The following is a 20,672-nucleotide window of genomic DNA, read 5'->3' as shown; positions in this document are numbered from 1 at the left end:
ATTCACACGAGCGCTGCAAACGAGGGTCCCGTGCGATTTCATAACATCGATGTTATGAAATCGCAAATCCACGTCGTGTGAATGCTATGTATGTTACGAAATTACCTGGGTCCCGTGTTGTTCATTACACAGATCGAGACCTCCTCCAAAAAATCGCATCGATGTTATAATTATGGGGAGCCATCGTCTGAACCGAATGCCTGCGATCGTAACGAGGGACCGCTGCGTTGACACGTGTAGAACTATGGAGGAAGAAATGGGCGAACTATAGCATGCATATACATGTACATGTACATACACGTGATGTATATCTGCTCAACGCTGGACAACGACCGTTTGGCTGGTAGGTTTTGTGGCCGGATGCTAGACCAGTCCAAACCTTGAAGCAAAAACATCGTTCAATCGGGAGCAGAATACGTCTTTTGGCAAAGCTTTTCGATGTTTTAATGCACCATTTGTTATGTCTCATCAATAATTCCATATCTACAAAACATTTTCATTCAACAATGTAGCGTTTTTAACGTCAAAAACTCTATTTGAATCGTGGAATTTTGTGTTTTTCTTCGACTCGAACATGACTCGACGTCGCTGGATCGCTGCATTTCAAGACAAGCTCAAACCTTGAAGCAAAAACATCGTTCATTCGGAAGCAGAATACGTCATTTGGTTAAGCTTTTCGATGTTTTAATTCATTATTTGGTATGTGTTATCAATAACTTCATATCTATAAAGCATTTCCATTCAACAATGTAGCATTTTTAACGTCCCAAAAGCTATTTGAATCGTGTTTTTCCTTTTTTAGCTTCGAAAACGTAACCCCCTTCCCGCCGGCCGCCGGGATGAGAGTTACGTTATCGCAAATGTTTGTAAAATATTCTACATTTAATGTGACTTAAAATGAAATTGATTTCAATGAAATTGATTTATTTTATTCCTTTTAACTGTAAGGTTTTTGTTTTAACTCAAACCTCTTGCTTGTAGACTTTAGTCCATGCAGTCAAGCCTACCCAAACGAGGGACGTATGTTTACATGTGTGTGTGTGTGTGTCGTGTGAATGCTCGCTAAAAAATCGCACGTGGTAAAGGTGACAGACGGCTGGCGCCCTTAACCAGGGACCCTCGTTTGCAGCGCTCGTGTGAATGGGCCTTTATTCTCTGCTCGAGATTATTTGAAGCTCATGTGGGAAGTAAAGGTGATTGTTCGACCTACTTCCTTTGGGAAAAAGGGGGAAGAGAGCTTGACTTTTCATTGAGTTGTTTGAATGCTTTGGTAAACAAACACCGAGCCACAAAAAACCCTGAATAGCAAAGACGTCACCTGTAACTTTTGTAGAATTATCTACATTGAGGCATTTGTATTGGTTTGTAGTTGTAACCGATACAAACTACATAAAGGAATTCATGTATCGGGACTCTATGCACCAGTTCCGTCAGTGTGGCGATTTATTTGACAGTGTGTTTATTTACGGTTGGCTGTTTGCATTGTGTATTGACCATGTGAGAACTTTAGACCAATCAGGTCGTGCACCCAGTCTGTCTGTATGGCGTGCAGTGCAGGCAAAAGGTGTTCGACCCAAAACAAATTCTATGACAATTAAAATAAACATACAATCTTTAAATAAATGTGAACACAATTTAATGGAATGTTAATAAAGCAAAATGAGCTCTTGACACGTCTGAATATTTAAACCGTATATAGTGATCAAGGATCAAATTGAAATTTCCATATTAAATTTGTCTATATGAGGCAGTAATTTACAATTTGTAATTTGCTAATGGCTTTTGCCTCCGTGGTGGTTGTTTCAAGTGTTGATGACACATAGCGTCCCCGTTGAGTGACACAAGGCACGATTTGCTACACACGCATGTGACAAATAGCCCAGTCATCGCTGCAGGTAATCCCCATGTAGCTCTATCGACACTGATTAGTTAGACGTGACTTAAACACACTCATACCATGCAGCTCATTCTACCTACATGCTCAAACCAACTACCATCTCTAGACCCCTTCGGAGACAAGTCAGCACACCAACTGCCAATTTTTATAGACGTGCAGAGTAAAAATTGTGGTGGTACAGTAGCAATGATGAAAACATGATGTGTTTATGATTGCATGAACTTAAAACAGTATGGCTGTTTTTAGCAGAGACGCAATCAACCAATGTAGTATTATAAATAACATGTATTGTGGACAACATGTAACAGAAAATTGGGGTTCTGAGAAGAACCAGGGTAGAGATAGAATAAAGGCAGTGCACACTACTCATAGTAACTATTAGCATAAAACCTTTCTCGATTACGAGTAATGGGGAGAGGTTAATAGTATAAAACGTTGTGAGAAACGGCTCCCTCTGAAGTGACGTAGTTTTCAAGAAATAAGTAGTTTTCCACGAATTTGATTTCGAGACCTCAGAATATAGAATTTTAGGTCTCGAAATCAAGCATACGAAAGCACACAACTTCGTGTGACCATGGTGCGACAAGGGTGTTTTTCTTTCATTCTTATCTCGCAACTTCGACGACCGATTGAGTTCACATTTTCACAGGTTTGTTATTTTATGCATATGTTGAGATACACCAAGTGAGAAGACTGGTCTTTGACAATTACCAATAGTGTCCTGCGTCTTTAAAACAGTATGGCTGTTTTGAGCAGAGACGCAATCAACCAATGAATATGTAGCTCTATAAATGACATGTACTGTGGACAAGTAGAAAGCGGTGGTTCTGAGAAGAACAAGGGTCGAGATGGGTTCCCAGTTTCGATGATCAGAAGATGCTGAACGGGCAACATCACGACACATCTTACCTATCATCTTTGTTATCTCGTTCTTTCGAGATGATTGCTATCAAAGGATTGTCACAAATAAACTTTTAAAGTTTAAAATCTTACAGTTACTGGAACTTTACCCGTTTGCATTTCATCAGCTTATGAATGCGAAAGGTTGTGGCGCTTGTTTATTTAAATATTTTACCAAAATTAAATATCATACACAAAACAAATATCGGAGACAAAACCCTTGACAAAACTGTTGGCTGATGAAGACATCGCATTTTGTAAAATTTAAACAAAAGTTGATGTTAAATGCGGATTCTGTGAACGACTTGTGAAAGTTGTGTTTAGTCTGATAATATAATACTTTAAAATCAGAATGGTGTATCAGCTTCCATGACTTTATTTAGGTGTGTAATGATTGTAAAGTTGTAAAATCAGAATGGTGTATCAGCTTCCATGACTTTATTTAGGTGTGTAATGATTGTAAAGTTGGGTCAAAGTACGATTGACGTAGAATTGTAATTGAGGGCGCAATTTTACCATAACAATTATTATACCATCTATCATACTTTCATATTGCATATTTGGAATGTGTAAGTTGCATCATGGTTGCATCAAGTATGTTTGATGGATTAATCAGGAAGACGAACATGACGGCAGTTCGTCTATGACTGACTAAACATGAGCAACTTGGCAGGGAGTGTTTTGCCCAAAGGAACGTCAAGGTTTCCAGGGAACTTTTCTGTCAATTTAAGAAGGAACTTCATGTTTTGGAGTGTATGGAGCGTGTGACTTTGACCTTGCCCAAAAAGTGCAGGGGACTCGGGAAATAGCTCATCTGTATCAATTTGTGGACTGCTTAATTTGATTGTGTCCAGGCATGATACACGGGAGTAGCTCATCAAACTGCAGCATGATAACTTACAAATTGTATCATTTAGGATATCAGTACCGGCTGAATATTTTAGCTGTTGACAAATGGCGGAATATGTTAGACGTTGAAAAATGCAAGGCATTCAAATAAATTAGTTCAGAACCAATGCGTTGATATTCAGCCAAAATAGTTTCAAGGTCCTCGTTGGAATATTGCTATTTGTCCAGATGTATAATTAATTTAGGAGATATGACTTTTTGAATGTTGTATATAGAGTGTATTTGATCGGATTCATGTGTTGTGTTAACATTGGATTTGCCATGTCATCCTGAGCAGCGAGTTCCGTACGGAACAGTCCCACTCATTTTCCAACAAAGAACGAGATTTCTACTCAAAACTCATTTGTTTGTTTGTTATGAAACTAGTATTGACGATAACGACCAGGAATAGTTGGATATCAATATGACCGTTCTTTGGTTGATATCAAAAAAGAGTTAAGACTAGTCTTAATTAAAGACAGTGGCACTATTGGTAATTGTTAAATGCAGTGGACACTATTGGTAATTTCTCAAAACAATTATTAGCATAAAACATTTCTTGGTGACGAGTAATGGGGAGAGGTTGATGGTATAAAACAGCTCCGAGAAACGGAGAAACTGAGAAACGGTTCCGTCACAATTACCAAAAGTGTTCACTGCCTTTAACTCGAGTTAGGACGAGTTAAGGACTAGCTTCGTATGTTTTAATACCTCCTATAGGAATAGTCCTATCTATTGTGAAATCGACCACAGGTTGACACTTTAATGACAATTGTGTACAATGTCGGGTGGGGAAGCCTATTGCCCACATTCCCTCGATTAGGCCCGTGCTAACTTGTCTTTGTTTAATGTAGGTGTGGGGAAGCCTATTGCCCACATTCCCTCGATTAGGCCGGTGCTAACTTGTCTTTGTTTAATGTAGGTGTGGGGAAGCCTATTGCACACATTCTCTCGATTAGGCCGGTGCTATAACTTGTCTTTGTTTAATGTAGGTGTGGGGAAGCCTATTGCCCACATTCTCTCGATTAGGCCAGTGCTAACTTGTCTTTGTTTAATGTAGGTGTGGGGAAGCCTATTGCCCACATTCTCTCGATTAGGCCGGTGCTATAACTTGTCTTTGTTTAATGTAGGTGTGGGGAAGCCTATTGCCCACATTCTCTCGATTAGGCCAGTGCTAACTTGTCTTTGTTTAATGTAGGTGTGGGGAAGCCTATTGCCCACATTCTCTCGATTAGGCCGGTGCTATAACTTGTCTTTGTTTAATGTAGGTGTGGGGAAGCCTATTGCACACATTCCCTCGATTAGGCCGGTGCTAACTTGTCTTTGTTTAATGTAGGTGTGGGGAAGCCTATTGCCCACATTCTCTCGATTAGGCCGGTGCTATAACTTGTCTTTGTTTAATGTAGGTGTGGGGAAGCCTATTGCCCACATTCTCTCGATTAGGCCAGTGCTATAACTTGTCTTTGTTTAATGTAGGTGTGGGGAAGCCTATTGCACACATTCTCTCGATTAGGCCAGTGCTAACTTGTCTTTGTTTAATGTAGGTGTGGGGAAGCCTATTGCCCACATTCTCTCGATTAGGCCGGTGCTATAACTTGTCTTTGTTTAATGTAGGTGTGGGGAAGCCTATTGCCCACATTCTCTCGATTAGGCCAGTGCTAACTTGTCTTTGTTTAATGTAGGTGTGGGGAAGCCTATTGCCCACATTCTCTCGATTAGGCCGGTGCTATAACTTGTCTTTGTTTAATGTAGGTGTGGGGAAGCCTATTGCACACATTCCCTCGATTAGGCCGGTGCTAACTTGTCTTTGTTTAATGTAGGTGTGGGGAAGCCTATTGCCCACATTCTCTCGATTAGGCCGGTGCTATAACTTGTCTTTGTTTAATGTAGGTGTGGGGAAGCCTATTGCCCACATTCTCTCGATTAGGCCAGTGCTATAACTTGTCTTTGTTTAATGTAGGTGTGGGGAAGCCTATTGCACACATTCTCTCGATTAGGCCAGTGCTAACTTGTCTTTGTTTAATGTAGGTGTGGGGAAGCCTATTGCCCACATTCTCTCGATTAGGCCAGTGCTATAACTTGTCTTTGTTTAATGTAGGTGTGGGGAAGCCTATTGCACACATTCTCTCGATTAGGCCAGTGCTAACTTGTCTTTGTTTAATGTAGGTGTGGGGAAGCCTATTGCCCACATTCTCTCGATTAGGCCGGTGCTATAACTTGTCTTTGTTTAATGTAGGTGTGGGGAAGCCTATTGCACACATTCTCTCGATTAGGCCAGTGCTAACTTGTCTTTGTTTAAACATGAGTGAGTTACGGGTAATAGTAATACTACTTAACTGCAAGGCGTCTGAACTCAAATGCAACGAGAAGATCATGTCATTACATTCAACAAATGCAATGACATGCGGAAGTAATTCTCCTTGGACTGTATCCTGTATATAACCAACTTTCATTCTGGAAAACTTTGTGTTGCACATTTTGCGATGTATTATATTCAGATTTTGTTTTTGCTTTTACACAAGTCCATATGGCATAATGGCTATGTATCTTATTATTTTTATTTTATTTCCAAAACCTTTTTGATAAATCATTGCACGGATGACTTCATGAGGGGGTAATGCACCATAAGTTGTGCATCATTGGTTCAAGATTTAACATATTAAGTACATTATTAATTTGTTTATTTTTCTGCTTTTCAATTTGTTGGATTGAATTTGGAAATTGGGGAAATGGTTTTCATGTTGTCACGACGTATAAGAATAATTTAATTATAGATGAATTACAACTACTTCTGCCAACTTACTGGTTCATAAAGGGCGAACCAGGAGTTTGTTAAATCCGAAATGGTTGAAGATGACAATGCCGTGTGCATTCGTAGAATCTCCGAGTTATCGTTTGCACAGCAAATAGTTAGAATGGTTTGTGTCATTTTCCCTTACCCCTGTTCCAGTTTACTTTCATCATTTTTCTAGCCGGGGTAGTTTTTAACTGGCTCTGTTTACCTCTTTACGGTTGCCCTTTAAAAATAATAATAAATATTTTCAACATTTTTAGAAACGTAAAAGTGTGCATCTCGAAGCCTGTGTTAGGGTTCGGCCCGCTTAAGGGCCCCTGCAGACAATATTTTATGAAAAGATAACCTTAATTGTAGGTGGAGCAGTTTGAACCGTCATAGATTTCTTCCGGCTTTTGTTCTCTTAAAAACAAATCAACAGACGGGAAAAGGGGACGGACAACATTAAAGGAACACGTTGCCTTGGATCGGACGAGTTGGTCTATATAAAGCGTTTGTAAAAATTTTTTATTATAGATGCATATGGTTGGAAAGATGTTTTAAAAGTAGAATACAATGATCCACACAAGTTTTCCTCGAAATTGCGTGGTTTTCCTTTTACTGTACAAACTAACAAGTTCGGCCATTTACGGGAGTCAAAAATTTGACTCCCATAAATGGCCGACCGTGTTAGTCAACGAGGTGAAAGGAAAACCGTGCAATTTCGAGGCATGTTTGTGTGGATCATTGTATTCTACTTTTACAACATCTTTCTACTCATATGCATTTTATAACAAACGGTTACAAACGCTTTTCAAAGACCAACTCGACCGATCAAAGGCAACGTGTTCCTTTAACTGAATTAAACAAACTTGAAGGTTGATAATGCATACTTGCTTTTCATTTTTGCTTGCATTGTTGCGCTCTTCCGTAAAGTGAGGTGCAACTTTACTTTGAACACAATGAATAAAGTATCAGCCAAAATAAAAACAACAATTTCAGCTCATCTATTTCCGAATTATTTGAGTTCAACTTTGTGTTTTAGTCATCAAAGTCCAGAGTTGTCGAGAGGTTATTGAACTCGACCAAGAGATGATGCAGGCATTGTCAGCTATGCCTAACGGAAACATGATGTCGCTCTCACAATTACAGCCAAGCTCGCTGGCCATCCATTTCCAATTTGTCTGTAATTTGTTGAGTCTAAAATCGCTGTAAATTGTAATTGATCAGTTGTGTAGAAGAAAGTTGGACTGTACAAAAAGACGTATTTACGAAATCGATTGTTGTCGTTATCTGTCAATGAGACGTGTAAATGCATTACTGTTCTTGAACAACAAATGAGTTTGAAATGGTTGATTTGACTTGATGGCTTTCCTGTTACTATCTTTGCAAAAGTGCAGCCATTTCTCAACAGATTCTGAAGATCTATTGATGAGCCCAAGAAACAAAAACAATTGTTTTAAAGGTTGATCGCAAGTTAAATTGTTTCTCAATTAAAATTGATTGAAATTCCGTCATGTAATTCATTACAGTTTGTATGACTTATGGTAGCGTATTTTCACATGTCCATGGTGCCTAGGCCAAATCATGATGAATAATAAAAAATATAAAAACACAATGACAGTGTAGTTTTCATAACTGGAATTTTAACCTTCTAAATTGCAGAGTCACTAGATGCATTAATATCATTGTAATATGTGTATGTATCTACACCACTTGGGACGAACTATTTGTTAATAACCTTCAAATACATTAAAGATAATTTAGGCCCATCTCAAAGTGTTTCAAGACAGTGTTCATTCCCGCATCTAACTTGAATCACCGTCCAATATCAACGAAAACAAATCTTATTCCACTCCAGCAATTGTCGCTTCAAAGTTTGTATTTAACGAAGAAAGCAAATAACTTGCCACTGGATAATAACGTCTGTCATTCCCCATTTCAGCAATGAACGAGGCTTGAGCCTACCTTAAGCCCACCTTAAGCCATGCTCAAGCCATGCTATGAAAACCATTGCAGAGTTGAAAATGTTGTCGATATACCAAATTAAAGCTAGACAAGGTGCACAGCTACCCGTGGTTATTACAAACTTCGTCATGGGTAAAGTGGCAATTTCAAAAGGTCATCAACTTCCCCCAATTATGATTATGTAAAAAAAAAACAATTTTGAGACAGTGAAAAGGTTCAACTTGCAGTTCACTTGTACCTTTTTGGCGCCGTTTTTAATGTGTTTTTCCGATATTTTGGCAGTAAAAGGAGATGTGGTTGGCATAACGTAGGTTGTTAATGTCATATTGAATTACTCTTCGGCTTGTTTATGTATTTTGACCATACCCTTAGCATTCTCAAGGGATCGGAGTTTGATAATCTGTGCATAAAACACCCGCTGTTAAAAATCACATAAACACGTGGCCTTAAAAGAAACTAATAAAAGAAACTAAAAATAAATGCACTTTTTAAAAACCTAAAAACCACAAAACAGTATTGAGTTGCCAACCACCGGTTCATCTCAGAACAACCACTAATCAAGTCCAAAGAGATTTACACACAGTATTATCAATTAAAAAGAACAAGTCCTTATCTTGTTAAAAGGAAGAATTTTAGTCTGAACTATTTTAAGTAAATACAAGTTTATTTGTGAGTGTAGTTGATAACAGTTAGATAGTCATCATCTATAGCTCCAAATCGCATTTCGTTCTAAATATTTACAAAAAACAAAAATGCTGAAAATAAATGGCAACACATGGAAGAACAACCAGATTAGTTTAACTGATTATAATTATTAATAATAACACATTTGACCTTATCTCCCCCTATCAACAACTATAATGCTTGACTGAACTTTTCCAGGGATACTTGATGTGTTATTGTCTTCATCTGTTTCGGTACTCCTTGATCACTGATCCATCGAGGTTGCTCAGGAGATATATGCGGTTTGCTGCCTGCCTGCTATCTGAATACTTCCATGTATTCACTTTGCAGGGACAGAGTTTGGCCTACTTATGACATTAACGAAGACCCATTAGTAGAAGTTCTAAACTTGAGGTCTCGAAATCAAATTCGTGGAAAATAACTTCTTTCTCCAAAACTAGGTCACTACAGAGGGAGCTGTTTCTCACAATGTTTTATACCATCAAACTCTCCCCATTACTCGTTTCCAAGTAAGGTTTTATGCCAATAATTATTTTGAGTATTTACCAATAGTGTCCACTGCCTTTAACTCAAACTGCAGTATCTCTGAAATAGCTGAGGTAGCTTTGTAGACAGGGGAAGAGGGCTGATTCTGATTGCTTTAGTAACGAGACTCATTTGAGCAATGTCAAGTTCGTTTATTTTCATGCATAAGGTTTGCTAATTTGCATACATGAACTCCTCCCAAACAAAGTGAAATCACAAAGTGCACTATGATGATAAGGTTACTCAACACAACACTCAGCAGATGATGTACTTTTATGCTACCTGTCATCTGTCACTTTTCCTAAATCTTTCGGACTCTTTTGGCGGGCAATTGAAGTAGCTTTATATCCTGCCTCTATGAAAAACAACTGTATTGGATTTATTACACTCAATCACGACGAGCAACATACCTAAGATGGTTAAATCACAGTCACATATGAGTTGGGATACCAGACCAGCGAATCACCCAAATACTAACACTTTTATGCTGATTTAAGATCAAGGTGCCTGCGCGGTCGGAAATGTTTTGAAAACTCTAATTTTTACAAGATAAATTTAATGATTTGGTTGGAGTGCAGAGTGTCTTGCGTGTCAGTGGGGATAATAAATCAGGGACTCAAAAGCTTACATCATTAAAGAGATTTATGTGTAATTTATAAAAGGTTCGGAGTCCCTTGTGGTTTATTGTTGTGACATCTTTATAGTTATAAAGGTATACATAGTTGTTTACACGAATCAGTCCAGTTTAAAAAGAGCATCATCGCTTAAATTGAAATCACTAGTGACTTTTGGAAATTAAACTTGGTATCCCCTTTTTCACAAAATTTTGAAATATATTGACAACTCACTTAAGTGTCTATTGATGAAAATGACATGAATGTTTTTGGATATGCCCTCCTTCTGCCCTGTGTATAACATAGGTTGATGGTATTCCTGGTAGCCTACCGCAGCCAGACACGGCCATAGCAACGCTTAGTATCTGTCCTCACTGTGTCTCCCTTCTAATTCGATTTTCTGGACTAAAATTCGATTCCAGGGTCCTCCTACGGGACAGTGATTATGCTCAGAAACGTAATCAGGCGTAAATGATGGAATTATGGCTGCGGATATTTGTGAGATCTAGTTACCGCCGCTGGTAATTCCTGTCCGTATTCACTTGAACGAGCCTGGGTAACTAGCCAACATGGCGGAGACTACTCCACCAAACCTAGGCCATAGCCATTAGGTCAGCAAGATACTATTAAAATAATACTACTTTTTTGCTGAGTCGTCATCGAATCACAATGGTTATTCGAATACTTTCTTATTGTTAGTTCCTATTCTTCCTAAGTGCTCCGCAGGCTGTTCCTTCTTCGAACTTAAGCATGACGATAAGCTAATAAAAATTAGTTTACAATATTTGGTGGTGATTGGGCATTTTTTACCTGACTTTGAAATGGTTAATACATTCGCCGCTATAACAAGGTCACACGTGGCCTCATAATTAACTACCACTTGTGAATGTACACCAAGCTATCCTGTGCCAAACCCTTCACCTGAGCAATACCTGTGTGTTTTCCTTGATATGTTTTCTGGCGTTAGGAGCAAGCTCATATAAATCATTCAATCTTCACACTAGTTTCACTTCATGTTTTTGACATACATGATATCTGGATGAATTAGTAATGTCCTGTTTGTGAAACTTAGATTTCCCGAAGTCGTGACCTTAAACTGTGCACTTTTGTGCCTCTTCAAAGACCTGCTTCCAAGAGGCCGAGGGACTGTACAGACTGGAACAATAATTAATGAGTAAGGATAATTTCGGATGTTGTAAATGTTCTTATGCAGGAAGCATGATGGATATTGTGTCATTCATCACTCATACAAATGTTCCAACTATCATACACTTCCAAGGAAGTCTAAAGTACACGCGCGTGTGTGTTAATTAATAATAAAAAAGATCCATGACTTAAAATTGCTTCCCTTGGAATTTGTCAGTGTAGACTGTATTTGTTTATTTTGTTGTTCATTTTTGCGTTTCTACCTCCATGGTTAGATGTATGGATTGTCTATAGGAATGTTCTTTGCTTCATGCGGGTACTTTCATGCATGTATGCATCGTATGTAAACACATTATAATTTCAGCGGGGGCAGCTGTCTCCCCATTTCAACTGGAGAAATTTCATTAAGTCCCCATTAGTCCCGGTGAGAGACCGAGGCAGGGAGGGTTTGACGGGGCGGTTGCACGCTCGGCCTGACCGTCTCTCGCGGCTATGTCCCTGCTTAGACGCGCCTTGGTGGCATGCCTGCCTGTCGCTCTACGTGCACGCTCATGTTGATACTACACTTTTTCCTCCTCCAGCGTCAAAACCCATCGGCTACGGTGACAGAACACCCAGACTCTCTTAAGTTTAAAAGCACACCATTAATTAATGACTGTCGATTGATGAGCACTTCCTCTCAACTCCCATATCTCATTTTTTTTTTTTTTTGATAAAGATTATTATTTATATACTTTTTTGTTTTGTTTTTTTGTTTAGGACTATCGAGTGGCCAATGAATTTCTCACGTCATTCTTGCCACGTCCCTTGGCGGTCTTACTCAGTGTGTTGCTGAGTATATGCCATTCCACACGCACAAAGTCTACCAACATCTATTTCGTTAGATAGAGCGTATCTAAAAGCAGTTTGATCACCAGGCTATTGGAGGATAATATATGACACATTTGGACTTGCGGGGGCATTGTAGTTTATAAGAAGCAACCTCATCGCAGCGAGATATTACCTCTGGAACTACCGCACATTCTCTGTTGCCTTCTAGCGGTAAGCTATTTTGTTCAGATGCTATTGTAAAATAACCAAAACCTGGATGCAAAACTGTTCCACTTTGAGTATGAGATTTCTGTGATATGGCCATGAAGGAAAAAGACATGTTCAAGTTGGTTTTCTCGTTATCACTTTGCGATAGACCTACGTAGTGTATTCACAGTATAAATAGTCTGATCATGATGTTATAATTATATGCACTGTGAGAGTTGAGGAACTGTTTGGTGCGTTTCTAATATTGACTAACTTCACACCGGTTATTAATACTTTATCATTACATTGTGGTTGACTTTTTAAAAGTCTTTCCATTTCCCGAAGGTGAATATTAACTCTTTATGGTTTGTTGATGCTGTTTCGTTTGCATATTTCGATGCATATTTCGTTTCATTACCATTTATCACCATTCATTACCACTGCAGCTATATCATTTGTTGGGGAATTGAACTTCGAAGACTAACTAGAGCTTTAAGTAAACCTACTCACTCAAAGTGAACACTGTCGTTGTTAGGTCTTGCTGCAGTTTAGACGTTAACACGACCAGACCACGGCCAAATTTCCTAGAGCTGCTTAGCAGACAATGTTGCTTAACAAGTTTCCGCTTTGCAGAAGTGAGCAGGATACCAATCACAACGTGTACATGTGACATTGTAGGTTGGCTGATAACGCCATTCTGGTAAGCATATTTTGTTGTATATAGCTACATTTTTGTCTGCCTAAGCAGCTCTATGAAATTGGGCCAAGCATAATGATGACAGTGGTTTGGTTTAATGTCATGGCTGTGTGCAATCAGTTGAGTTCTTCAACTTTTAATCTAATAATGTAAATCTTGAAAATAAGTTAGAAAAGTTTAATTTGAGTGAATGAAGAGAAGACCACAATGTAAAGCGGTATTTACATGTGAATTGGAAACTGCATCGTACACAACGTACTGTACATACACTTACAACTACTGCGTGTATCAAGACGTGTGACATTCGGAATTGAAGTGGTATGGGTTGGTCCAGACGTTTATTCTGAAGTGATGCCTCATCCTAAACCCCTCCCCTCTAATATTTGACAGCATTGTTTTCCTCCATGAATAGCGAAACAACAGCTTGTTCCCATGTGTGTTTTGAGGTTTCGTCACAGTTCTCGACATCCGCTATGTCTGTCAGTTCTACAGAGTGCGCGCTAGTCGACAATTATGATTGACAGCTGATTGACCTCTCCGTCTCATTATGACCCCATGTGGAGAAGGGTCAGGTCCGTAGAAGCTTTTCCTGTGTCAGTATTTGTCAGCGAGTCATTTTGCTGAGGTCACTGTCCTGGGGCAATTTGATTCCAATTCCCTTGTTGCATCTCGTCTCCTTGGCCGTATACGAGTAGTGTTCTTCCAACGGCTGGCCTGACTATCTAATGACAGTAGGACAACGTATAGACACATGATTCAGCATATATTCTCGATTGAGAATTATGAGCTAGTCGGAAATGACTGAATACATTTACCTTGAATTACGGGTGCTGTTCAATAGCACATGAACACCTTTTCCAAAAATAAATATTCAAAATCTCTGAGAGACATTAATAAAATAATGGGCCCAATTTCATGGCTCTGTTTACCGCCGAATTCTGTGCTTACGATCAACATTCTCCGCTTACTTGCAGGTGCTAAATGTCTGCGCTGGCTGTGTAAGCGTATAATACCTAGTAAAATGGAGTACGTACACGCACAAGTCAAAATATCCTGCCAACCCTTGAAATTTGTTTGATGTAAGCACAGAATTCCCTGCTTCCATAAGCACCGATTCCTTGCTTACCGTAAGCAGAGCCATTGTATGATATTAACCAATCCTAATTGATAGTGCAACAAAGGGTTATGAAAATATCTTTGCATAAAGTTTTATTTTCAAAGTAGACGTACATTGGTTTAACATTGAGCTCATAAAAGTTTATGCCACTTTGCGAGACTGGTAGCCTATGGTATCCAATATGATGGCCATAGGTCAGAAGTATCAGTAGTATGATCGACCAGTAATGGCACTCATGGAGCTCCGTACAATCAGCCAGCCCAAAGACATACATGATGGTACTCATGTAGCTCCGTACTATCAGTCAGCCCAAAGACACACAAAATGGCACTCATGGAGCTCCGTACAATCAGCAAGCCCGAATACACACAAAAAATGGCACTCATGGAGCTCCGTACAATCAGCCAGCCCAAAGACATACATGATGGCACTCATGGAGCTCCGTACAATCAGCCAACCCAAAGACACACATAATGGCACTCATGGAGTTCTGTACTTTTAGCCAGCCAAAAGTCTCACATAATGGCACTCATGGAGCTCCGTACAATCAGCCAGCCAAAATACACACATAATGGCACTCATGCAGCTCCGTACAACCAGCCAGCCCGAATACACACATAATGGCACTCAAGGAGCTCCGTACAACCAGCCAGCCCAAATACACCGGAATGTCACTCGTGGAACTCCGTACTATCAGCAAGCCAAAGACACACATATGGCACTCGTGGAACTCCGTACTATCAGCAATCCCAAAGACACACATAATGACACCAATGGAGCTTCGTACAGTCAGCCAGCCAAATACACACATAATGGCACTCAAGGAGCTCCGTACTATCAGCAAGCCCAAAGACACACATATGGCACTCGTGGAACTCCATACTATCAGCCAGCCAAAGACACACATAATGGCACTCAAGGAGCTCCGTATAACCAGCCAGCCCAAATACACCGGAATGTCACTCGTGGAACTCCGTACTATCAGCAAGCCAAAGACACACATATTGCACTCGTGGAGCTCCGTACTATCAGCCAGCCCAAAGACACCGGAATGGCACTCGTGGAACTACGACTATCAGCAAGCCAAAGACGCACATATTGCACTCGTGGAACTCCGTACTATCAGCAATCCCAAAGACACACATAATGACACCAATGGAGCTCCGCACTATCAGCCAGCCAAAGACACACATAATGGCACTCATTGAGCTCCGTACAATCAGCCAGCCCAAAGACACAGGAATGGCACTCGTGGAACTCCGTACTATCGGGCAACCAAAATACACACTAAAAGACACCCAAGGCTCTCTCTGAGCCCTATTCCAGAACACCAGGATGAACCTCTTCTCCTTTTCATAGTGTATGAACTTCACAACACACGAGACCAACGGCTTCACGTCTCATCCGAAGGACGCAACAATAATGGTGAAGTGTCTTGCTTAAGGACACAGGTGTCACGACTGGGACTCGAACCCACACTCTGCTGAACAGAAACACCAGAGCTTGAGCCCAGTGCCCTATATCCGCTCGGCCATGACATCTCTAGGTAAAGATGTAAATGTTTACCCTTTTCTTTGAAATTCTTGAATTTAAATGGAAATACCGTGTGTTTGATTTAACCTCTTTATGAAAAAATTGACCATATTCTTTACTCGTTCATAATGATCCTCACGGTGTATTGCAACCGAGGATAATATGACGTACGGAAAGGTAATTGGAATTTGCCTTATCTGACATGACCATGGTTGACCATGATTTGGCCTTGACTTTGTGGTTAATGTGGGCTGTAATTGAAAATACATGATCGATGCTGTATCTTTTATTTTGTCGCATTGATCATACTGTGTGGTTGGTAAAGATGTCATACCATACTAATCTCATTACTGCGTATTTAAAGGGACACGTTGCTTTGGATTTGGGCGCTTTGAGCTATAAAAAGAGTTTGTTTTGAAATAAATAGTATGTGTGGAAAAATGTTTTAAAAGCAGAATATGTAATCCACCCAAATTAACCTAGAAAATAATAAATGTGGTTTTCCTTTTTACATCTTGACAAAACACAGTCCGCATTTTGTTGAAACAATTTGTTTACTGTACACACATAAAGGTAGACCGTAGTGTTCACGAAATAAAAGGAAAACCACTTAGGTTGGAGGGATTTATTTTGTAAATCATTCTACTGTATACTTGTTAAACATGTTTTCAAACATATTTAATTCAAACAAACGCTTTTGATAGTCTAGCCCAAAGCGCCCAATTTTGAAGGCAATGTGTCCGTTTAAAAGTTCGATGCAGTAATTTCAGTCTTGTAATCTTCGTGCTATAAGTAAACACTAAACCTTTCATGCTCTCGTCTATGAATCGTGTAAACTTTATACTTGACACAGTATACATCTGAGCTTTGTAATATACGCCTCGAAGCCTTTTTGCTTCTAGTATAATTGGATAGTTTCTCCAGGTGTCTCAGGTGCTGCCATCACGTTGTCCTTACAATCAAAGTACGATGTAGTTCAAATCTAGTTCATTGTATGCACATTATATACTCTGTCATACTGATGTCAGAAGAGCATTTGCAAGCTGTGTTTATTTTCTAAACAAATATATTTCCAAATTCCGGTTCAGTATCATGTCCGTTTTACCTCTATTCTATGCAGTTTGGCTGGAGGCTTGATTCAAACTAATGTGTATGTATGTACATTGTTAAGGGAAAATCACCATTGTTAAAGGGAAAGTAAATTCATTTCTATTGTCCGGTTCAAGTTTAAAAACATTATACAACTATTTACACATTTCATCAAATCGTGGTGTTTGCATTTTCGAGAAAACTACAAAAAACGATTGATTTTTTTATGGTGCACGTTCACTGGTGTGCTTGTTTTGGTTGTGGTGAGCAAAAGTGATTGTTTTCGGTCTTCAAATGCAAATTCCTCGTCATTTCACGAAAAAAAGACGGGATTAGTATGGGCTTAATTGAATGAGCTGTTATATTTCATGGTATAAAGATGTGGTGAAAAACTTCACTTAAAATGGTTTAACTTGAAATGATGTAAGGGATGTTTGAGACTTTGTATGGCCTGGTTCATTAAGTGTGGATACAATACTTCGTCAAATCTTTGACAATACAATGTTGTACACCTGCTGTTATTAAATTTAGAAGTCTGAAGTTATAATTGTCACAAATAAAACCCGTATAAGACCAGTGATGTTTTGTTGTAGGAGATTGCTTTGACACGACTTGATTTCTTAACTCTGTCAATGTGGACATATTTTCAGATATCGTATGTTTTGAATGTTCCTATATTTTGAGGATTCCAAGGTTCTGTATACTGTCGCAACCGTTGTAGCAAGCGTACTCTATCTTTCTGTTGCACCTCTAATGCAGGTTATATATAGGTTTGGATTTGGCTAAGATAAGACCCGATTATTGGTCCATAACTACCTTATTAATGTCATACCCGGGTGCAGGATATCATGAAGGCCGAGAATTACTCAAATTCATTTATGAATTGACTTTCTTGTCTAGACTAAGCGCAGCTAATTCTTAACTTGAAGTTATCTTTATATAATAAAGTAGAATCCGGGATTATGGAATAATGTTGTGGATGACAGATTTAATTAGTTTTTAAGATAACAAAATAAGGTTGTTGATGGATGCTGAGCATGGTTTAATACCTGCTGGTTTGGCTGACCTCTCAAACCTCTCGGTTCAACGATTTGATTTTTATAAGAGAGTTTCCAGTTGGCTAATCTGGAGATACTTCCGGGTTGTCGTGTCCAATCAGAGAGGTCTTTAATCACAATAAGATCGTGATGGGGTTTGTAACGAGCAGATCACGTCCAGCCACTTACCGGTCGTAATCACAATAATTACCGCCTCTAATATCTCTATTGAATACCTCTATCCATCTCATCTATAACGACAAAACAACCAAACAAGTTGAGTTTGGTTAATGTGGTGTGTACCGCTTCTCATAGAAGGTTCATTAAAGACACTGGACACTATTGGTAATTGTCAAAGACCAGTCTTCTCACTTGGTGTATCTCAACATAATGCATAAAATAACAAACATGTGAAAATTTGTGCTCGATTGGTCGTCGGAGTTGCGAGATAACTATGAAAGAAAAGAACACCCTTGTCACACGAAGTTGTGTGCACTTAGATGCTTGATTTCGAGACCTCAAATTCTAAACTTGAGGTCTCGAAATCAAATTCGTGGAAAACTACTTCTTTCTCGAAAACTGTGTCACTTCAGAGGGAGCCTTTCCTCACAATGTTTTATACTATCAACTTCTCCCCATTACTTGTTACCAATTGTCGATAATTATTTTTAGTACTACCAATAGTATCCACTGCCTTTAATATACACTGAATGCAACATTTGACACATTTAATATCATTTTTATGTTTAAAAACATTTGTCAAGGTAACATTGTTTATTTAGTTAAAGGTACGCTTTGTGGAGAAAACTAAGGAAACAAACCAACTATAAGAGCAATATACTAAATTTTACCCTATTTATATTTTAAATTATTAAATAAAGGCTTGTTTTATTTGATTCGTTATTACCACATTTTATTTTGGCTTGAATTGTGAGCTCTGGTAGGTTCTGATGAATCTTCTCACGCCGTCCAGTTGACATTATTCTCCATTCGATAAATCTGAAAGTAACCTCTTTTCTGGCCACGTCTGAGACCATATCAATCACATGATGGACATGGGAAGCCCACCACCGTGTTGTTTATATAGACACCATTCCCTTTTAAAAAGTGTTAACACAATAAACAATGTTGCCTACACGGAACCGTTGAATATTCATAAATGCTTAAGCGAATCTTAAAGGAATGGTTGCTCCTCTTACATTAACTGCCTATGGATGGGCGCGTTATCTTTTTAAACCAACACGTGGTTCCGTTTTTAGTACTTTTATTTTTGTGTAAATATTTATATATTTTTATATATTTAAAATACAACCAGTCAGTACCTATCAAAATGGATGACGTATCATGTTTGACGATGTGTCAGAAAGTTGATGCGTGACTGTGACACAGCAGTGCAAAGTGTGGTTGTGTTGGCCCTTTAATGTGATTAATGACGTGATTTGTCTTTGACGCAGACGAAGCTGGGTATCTGATACCACGCTGGCAAAGTGTGTTTTTATAAATGTACAGAGTGATAATAATATCTGATAGCGATTTAGCGCTGTTACAATTCTCATCATACTTATTGCACTCATCGTTGGACTGTTGGACCAAGGTTGCACCAAGTTTGAAACAAGCAAAACATATCCCTATATACAAGTATATCTCTTATCGTGGAATGCAATGCAATGGCTGGGGAATAGATGATCACAACTCTCTTTGTAAAACAGTATGTATATATGTAGTTTGTTATGAAAGGCTTTCTTGTGTCCTTAAGGATATATTGGATGCATCATAAACAATCTCAGATGCTCAACATTAAACAAAGATCTGACTGGTTTGTCTTCAGGTATAGGTTTACAATAATCACGGAGTAGGGGAAATAATCGAAAAGAATTGGAGAAAACAAGATTGATGTGACTCGAGGAAAGGTCGTGAACATTAGAGAGGTGGGCGTCTAGCCTAAACAGTTATATTTATAGGCCTTTAATACAATTAATTTTTTTAATGTTACATTAACGCATACAATACAAGCTCCCACATTAACCTTTCAGCAGAATCGATTCGATTTCCAATACGGATCTGTATCAACATAAAAGACGTGTATTTCGCTGGTTCTCATCTATGTCAATTATTGTATTAATTAGTCACGTCTCAGTCAGTATGACGTCACATACGGCCTTCAATGGTATGCATGCATTATGTTTAAGACAAGAACAGCAAGATATATTCAATACATGACGTACTTTCCAGAGTTCAGTCGATATAAATAAATACATTTATAAATATATTTCACTTACGGTTTTACTTGATAAGGTTTTAAGAGCTTAAATAATAGGCAAGCTTATTGCACCCTATAGTTTAGCGGTATTCTTTCAATAAGCTTGGGTGTTTAGGTTCTTAAGGCCTTATAAACAAGTTCACCATCAGGGAGATTTGTTCTAATTTCTTAAAACTCTGAGTTTATAGCCTACTAGAAGTTGTTAATGTGTGTTCATATGTAATATATACAGTAATTTAGGTTACCGTGATTTGTTTGTTACGTGTCGGCCGATAAGTTTAAATTATAATTTTGGTTAAAAAACAAAATTAATATTCTTTATCTCCGATGCAAATTTAACATATATTATATCGTTGCGGTACCCGCTGCCAAAACATAGGATTCGAACTGCCTCTAGCTACCGGGCAACCTCGGTAGTCTAGTTGGTAAGACACTGCTCTAGAATTGCAAGGGTCGTGTTCGAATCCCACCCGAGTAACATGCCTGTGATATTTTTTCACAGGACTTGGGAAAGTGCTGAGTATACA

General features: G+C 38.8%; 1 protein-coding gene across 6 annotated transcripts in view; it reads left to right on the top strand.

Annotated features, from left to right (window-relative positions):
* Positions 1-20,672, top strand: part of LOC139953148 (protein NDNF-like) — a 64,619-nt gene that overhangs the window by 24,541 nt on the left and 19,406 nt on the right. For 3 of the 6 annotated variants that reach the window (XM_071952571.1, XM_071952572.1, XM_071952573.1), the window contains exon 2: positions 12,155-12,436. The exons of the other annotated variants lie outside the window; for them this stretch is intronic. The gene's annotated coding sequence lies outside the window, so the exon portion shown is untranslated. The remainder of the gene's footprint in view (positions 1-12,154; positions 12,437-20,672) is intronic. 6 annotated transcript variants of the gene reach the window in all.

The sequence above is a fragment of the Asterias amurensis genome, chromosome 21 (genome assembly GCF_032118995.1).
Source record: "Asterias amurensis chromosome 21, ASM3211899v1".
In the NCBI taxonomy this organism is placed as follows: Eukaryota; Metazoa; Echinodermata; class Asteroidea; order Forcipulatida; family Asteriidae; genus Asterias; species Asterias amurensis.
Note: the sequence above shows the minus strand (reverse complement) of the source record. Positions and strands in the feature narration are given on the sequence as shown.